At 44.2% G+C, this 6,014-nt stretch overlaps 1 pseudogene; it reads left to right on the top strand.

Moving 5' to 3' along the window:
- The first annotated feature begins 5,440 nt into the window (after positions 1-5,440).
- Positions 5,441-5,566, top strand: LOC142442143 (small nucleolar RNA SNORA8; annotated as a pseudogene).
- The last annotated feature ends 448 nt before the right edge of the window (positions 5,567-6,014 follow it).

Raw genomic sequence — 6,014 nt, 5'->3', positions numbered from 1 at the left:
AATTTGATCATGTGATCTCCGCCTTTGTTTCTATGACCTAGGTCATGTTTTCTAACGTCTATCCTTTCCTCTTTGTTTCCAGCTTTTGCATTCTAATCACCACTAATTATCAATGCATCTTGATTGCATGTTTGATCAATTTCAGACTGAGGACAATGGTAAAATTCTCCATTTTCTGCATCACTAGCTTTAGTGGTTGGTGCATAAATTTGAGTAATAGTTGAATTGACTGGAATTCCTCGTATGCAGATAGGCATTACCCTATCCCAGACAACATGGTACTTCAAGACAGATCTTGAAAGGTCTGTTTTGACAACGAGTGGGATACCATTCCTCTTGACTCTGTCATTCCCCGCATGTTAAAACATAGGATTTTCTGATTCAAAATGGCCAGTACTAGTTCATTTCAATGCAATAAGACCTAGAATATCTATCTTTGTACATTCCATTTCATTTTTGATAACTTCCAATTTTCTTAGATGCATACTTCTTACAGTCCAAGTTCCAGTTATTAATAGATGTTTGCAACTGTTTCTTCTCCTTTTGAGTTGTGCAAATAAAGGTCCAGAAGACTTAACTCCTATGGACTTCACTCCATCCACATCAGTGTGGCTGACTGTACTGGAAGAAGGCAGCCCTTTCTCAGTTATATTCGGAGTGCCTTCTGACCAGAGGTGCTCGTCTTACTCAGGGGACTGACAGTATCTGACAATGTTCTGGTGCGATTCCTAGGGATTTCAGTGGCTGATGGCTCGGGAGTTGGCAGACGGTGCCTCCTCCATTCTAGCCTTAGTCTGGAAGCGCTTCTGAAACGTGTTCACATTGGGTGACCCTGCTAAGACACACTAGCTTCACATTTCAATGTTTCAATAAAATAAAATATTCTACGAATTTGTGGCATTTTAAAACTTATCTTCGTACGTTCCATGGATCCTTGCTCTCAATGACAGCAAAATTCTAACAGCCAAGGTGGTTCTGGCTGGGCAACCAGAGCTTCCTTTCCATGGCACTAGTGCCCTCCTGCTGCCTACTAGACACTATTATGTTACTTACCTGGTCCAGAGGCTCCTGGGTTGATGATGTGTACATTTCCTGAGACTTACTTTCCATTTAGGTACCTAGTCATGAGGTCTTGGATGAAAGCATTTAAATGCAGTTTAAACCAAATTATCTGCCATTGAATTGATTCCAACTCATAGCAAGCCTGTAGAACTGGGTAGAACTGCCCTTGTGGGTTTCTGAGGCTGTAACTCTTTATGGGACTAGAAAGTCTCATTGGTATCCCGGGGAATGACTGGTGGTTTCAAACCCCTGACCTTGCAGTTAGCAGCCCAATGTGTGACCACTACACCACCAGGTCTCCTTCTGCTAACCAAAAGGTTGGTGCTTCAAGTCCACCTTCAGGAATCTTAGGAGACAGACCTGGGAATTTATTACAGAAAAACCCAGAGAAGACGACAGCACAGTTTATTTTTATATATGTGGAGCTGCCCTGAGTCAAGTCGATTCGAGGGCATCTGTTTTTCCTTAGTAGCAGACAGAGAGGAAAGGCTCTGACTCCTTCAGTATTCCTTGGGTCTGGGACCTTGTGCAGACCCCCAAGTTCCTGTTCTGTCATTGTCTGTGGATTTGGATGAAGGAAAGGCAGTGACAAATGCTGTTTCCTCTGAAGGTCCCAGGCAGAGAGTTCAGGATGGGTGCAATGACCTGAGCGATGCTGTATCCTCCCATCATTCCACTATTGGAGGACGTTCCGCTATGAGGAAAGGTAGTAGACTTAAGCAGATGGGTAGGAGGCTCTGCTGTGCACCGGGGGGGACTGCTAGGTGCTTGGCTGCTCACCAAAAAGCTGGGGATGGAATCCACCCAGAGGTACTTGGGAAGAAAGTTTTGACCATTTGCTTCTGAGAGGAAGTGATAGGCAAATGCAAATTCTAGAAGTGCAGTTCTTCTCAGGCATGCATGGGGTTTGTGGACCAGAGACGGCGGAAGGAAGCGTGCAAACATCACTTCACTGAGCCTCCCCTCTCCCTCCCTGAGACTGAAATCCAGTGTCCCAATTTTACAAATGAGTGAAGTAAGACTTTGAAGTGAAGAGGCCCTTCTAAGATCAGAATGAGTTCCCTGCTGGTGGAGGCAGGATTCGAACTCAGGCCCGTTAAGCCCCAAATCAGACTCTTTCCATGTAATCTCTGGGCCAACTCTCCACGCCAGACCCCCCTCTCTGCCAAAGAGAAGACCTTTGCGATGTTTTGTGTCCTTGAAGGCAAACCAAAAGAATTCCCTGCAACTCACTGCTGGCATTTAAAGTATTGCTTTATGGGTTTTTTTGGTGAGAATACATCCAGAGGCCTATTACCCTTAGTGAAATAGATACTTTTCCAATCAAAGAGTCAAACCAGAACTTGGCTTCTTAGAAAACCACTTGTCTGGAATGCGTGCCAGCGAGCAGACCGTCCCACAAGTTCAGGTTTTTAAAACCGTCTCAAACGTATGGAGGGACCTTTAGGGTGGAGGGTGGGAAAGGCGCATACCTTGCTACTTCTTGGGGAGTCCTGGGCAGGCCAAAGCCAAGTCAGCCTTTTCCCGGCAACCTCAGGAGGCTCCCTGCTCACCGAACCCCCAGCACACTTGTCTTTTATGAGCCTTTTCTTTCGTGAAACAAAAACAGTAATTAAAGAGCAAAACCTTCTATAAACAAGTGTCTATAGTTCTCGTTTGCTTAACTTTTTCCAACCTTCTGAAAAAACTGGAACCGAACTTGCCTCCTGAAGAAGGTTTGGGAAGTATTTTCTTTCAGGTTCATTCAAAATAGTCACACCCCCTTTCCCACCCCTTCCTGACTTCTGATGTTTCCACCATATCCTGGAGACGAAGAATGCGATCTGTTTTCATGGTCTCTCACCACAATGATGGCGGCATGCAAATGATGGCGGCTTTGGATATAATCTGGGACCTAGACCATCGTCTCGAATCTTGGACCCCAGGGTGTTGGACCGTTAGGACTGAAGGCCTTATGTTGACTCTGTCCAAGAACCAGCTCTGGGCTGGTTAGGGACCAGGTCATTCATTCCACACAGTCAACTGAGGATGGGAAGCAGACACAAATTGTGGTTCAGAAAGGTTTCCCTTAACCCTTCCTGCATTTTGATCGGAGGTTGATACAAATAGAAATTCTGTGTGGGGTGGAGTGTAGCCAGGAAGTCTCTGAGAAAACTCCATCTGACACATTTTTCTCGGAGACAGCCAGACAGAAATCTTTGAGGATATCCGTCTTCCTAAAAGAGCGGCTGGATTTTATGGTTACTACACCCTGGTTAGAATTTAATGGAAAAAAATAATTTTCTTGAGTCCAAGGAAAGGGCTAGTATTCCTTGAATAGCTCGTACAGTCTCTTAAGCAGGAGGAACAACCATTTTAAAAAGTCAAGGACCCAGGGGAGGAGGGTGTGAGTGTAGGTGAGAATGTGAGCGTGAGAGTGAGTGTGCGCGTGTGTGTGTGTGTGTGTGTGTGTGTGTGTTTGGAGAGGAAATAGAAGATAGAAGAATAGTTATTGTTGGGATAGATTTTCATTTCTTTTCAGAACAAGCAGGCTCATTTGTCTCCAGCTGAGAGGACAGATGATGTTGGGATAGAGTGACTATCTTTCAGACAAGATGAGGTTAAATATATATCGTCAAGCCAAACTATCCTTCTCAGTGCCCTTTCTTTGAATCACCACTAATGATTTTTATTGATCCATTCATTCTCGATCCATAATTCTCAATATCCTTCCATCATTCCTCTTTCTGTCTAGTCATCTGCCTCTCTCCTTTCCTCCTGCTTCCATGTCCGAGGTCCTGCCCTAGGTTCTTGAACCTGGGGAAACCTGAGCAACAGTGTTGGCCAAGCCAAGCTGAACAGATAATGCAGTGTGGGGAGAGCACACTGACAGTCTCATGGCACTTCAAAAGGGGAAATTAGAGAAGGGTGTTCATAGGGGCTCTGAGCTTGGGGATTTGAGGGCCCTGTTGGCATAGTGATTACACGTTGGCCTGTGATCCACAGTGTTGGCAGTTTGAAACCACCAGCCCCTCCAAGGGGAAAGACAGGGCTTTCTACACCTGTAAAGAGTTATAATCTTAGAAACTCACAGGGGCAGTTCTACCCTGTCCTATAAGGTCGTTATGAATCAGCACAAACTGAGTGACTGTGAGTTTGAAGTTTGGATCTTGGGCTCTGGAGGCATTGATAAAGGACTTACCTTGATTTCCAAGAGGTAAGGGAGGAAGTCCTGAAGGACATTGTCACACTCTGGTATATGTGTCTTGGAGGATTCCAGGGAACATGGAGGAGGACCCTACCTAGAGCTCTCCATCTTCTAGAATAGTTAAATCTTAAAGGAACTCACTAGTAGACAAAGGTGTTGGAAGTGTTATAGGCAGAATGAATGATCTGTGTGTATGTGTGTGTGAGAGAGAGTGAGAGAGAGCGAGAGAGAGAGAGAGAGCCAGCCTGGGTGCATGGCTTTGGTACCATATGAAAACTCAAATAGAAAATTCTGCTGAACCCCAGGCTCTGAAGAGAAAGAGAGCTCCAGGGGTGCTGGCTGAATCAGGGGGGCTCCCAGAGAGAGGGAAGAGGATGGATTTGGAGAAGAGGAAGGAAGGCAGTCTATATGATCAAAGGAGAAAAGATCTAGAGGATCAAAAGCATGACAATTCCAGATGGGAGAGGGAGCCATAGCAAGTTTCTCACTTGTACAAGTGAAGTAGATGGAAGACACAGCTACTCAACTTGTAAGCTCATATTCTGCAGCACCTATTACTTGCCAGGCAAGGTGGTTGATATGCGTCAGAATCAACTCGGTGGTAGTGTGTGTGTGTGTGTGTGTGTGTGTGTGTGTGTACTTATGCTGGGATGCAACAGTGAACAAAAGCAGAAGACAAGGCCCCTGCTCTTGAGAAACTGCCTTCCTCATTGCATTCATTTGCTCACTTGGATGCTCAATTAACAGGAATAAACAGTCACTAACTTTCCATTTTGCTAGAACAGGACCTCCCCCACCCTTCTTTTATTGTAGACCCCAATACAGATAGGAAAACAACACAAATGTGTGTATTAGTGAATTATTATGTGAACCAACGTCCTTTGTCTTAGTTATCTAGTGTTGCTACAACAAAAGTGCATCAAGTGGACGGATTTAACAAACAGAAGTTTGTTCTCTCATGGTTTAGGAGGCTAGAAGTCTGAATTCAGGATGCTAACTTCGTGCAAAGACTTTCTCTGCTCTAGAGGAAAGCCCTTATCACGAATATTCCCCTGTTCCCAGTCCAGGGACTCTGGGTCCAAAAATCTGAGTTTGGATGATGGCACTTCTTTCTTGGTGGTAGTACATCCCTCTGATCTCTGGTAGCTTGCTAAATTTCTTTTTTTTACTCTTAAAAGAAATTGACTTAGCAGCAATGCATGGTATCTGCATCCAGCAGCTTTTTCCTGCTGGGGTGTTTAAAGGACAGTGCGATAGAAATTCATTGGTTTTCTTGGCTTTGTGCATGTTAAACCCGGTATTTCTATTGATGCAATTAAAAAAGAAATGGACTTATAACAGAACCTAATCTTGTAGCTTGTAGACTGCCTTATTAACACAGCTGCCACTAATCCTAACTCATTAACATGATAGGGGCTAAGGTGTACAATATAGCGGATAATTACATCAGATCACAAAATGGAGGGAAATTGTATACTAATGAGAATCATGACCTAGCCAAGTTGACACATATTTTAGGGGGCTCACGGTTTAATCTACGACACCCTTATAATCACCACTCAGATCAAGAAGTAGAATTTTATCCAGAAACCTGTCACCCCACCTCAGAGACCCTCCACATGCCATCTCAAACTCACATCTCTCCCTGCCCCAAAGGTAACCAATATCATGACTTTTGTAGTTATCTTTTCTTTACTTCTCTTCCTGTTTGTATTTCCAAAATGTGAAAGCCTAGATATTATAATTTAGCTTTATTCATTAAGTA

The sequence above is a fragment of the Tenrec ecaudatus genome, chromosome 2 (assembly GCF_050624435.1).
Source record: "Tenrec ecaudatus isolate mTenEca1 chromosome 2, mTenEca1.hap1, whole genome shotgun sequence".
NCBI lineage: Eukaryota > Metazoa > Chordata > Mammalia > Afrosoricida > Tenrecidae > Tenrec > Tenrec ecaudatus.
Note: the sequence above shows the minus strand (reverse complement) of the source record. Positions and strands in the feature narration are given on the sequence as shown.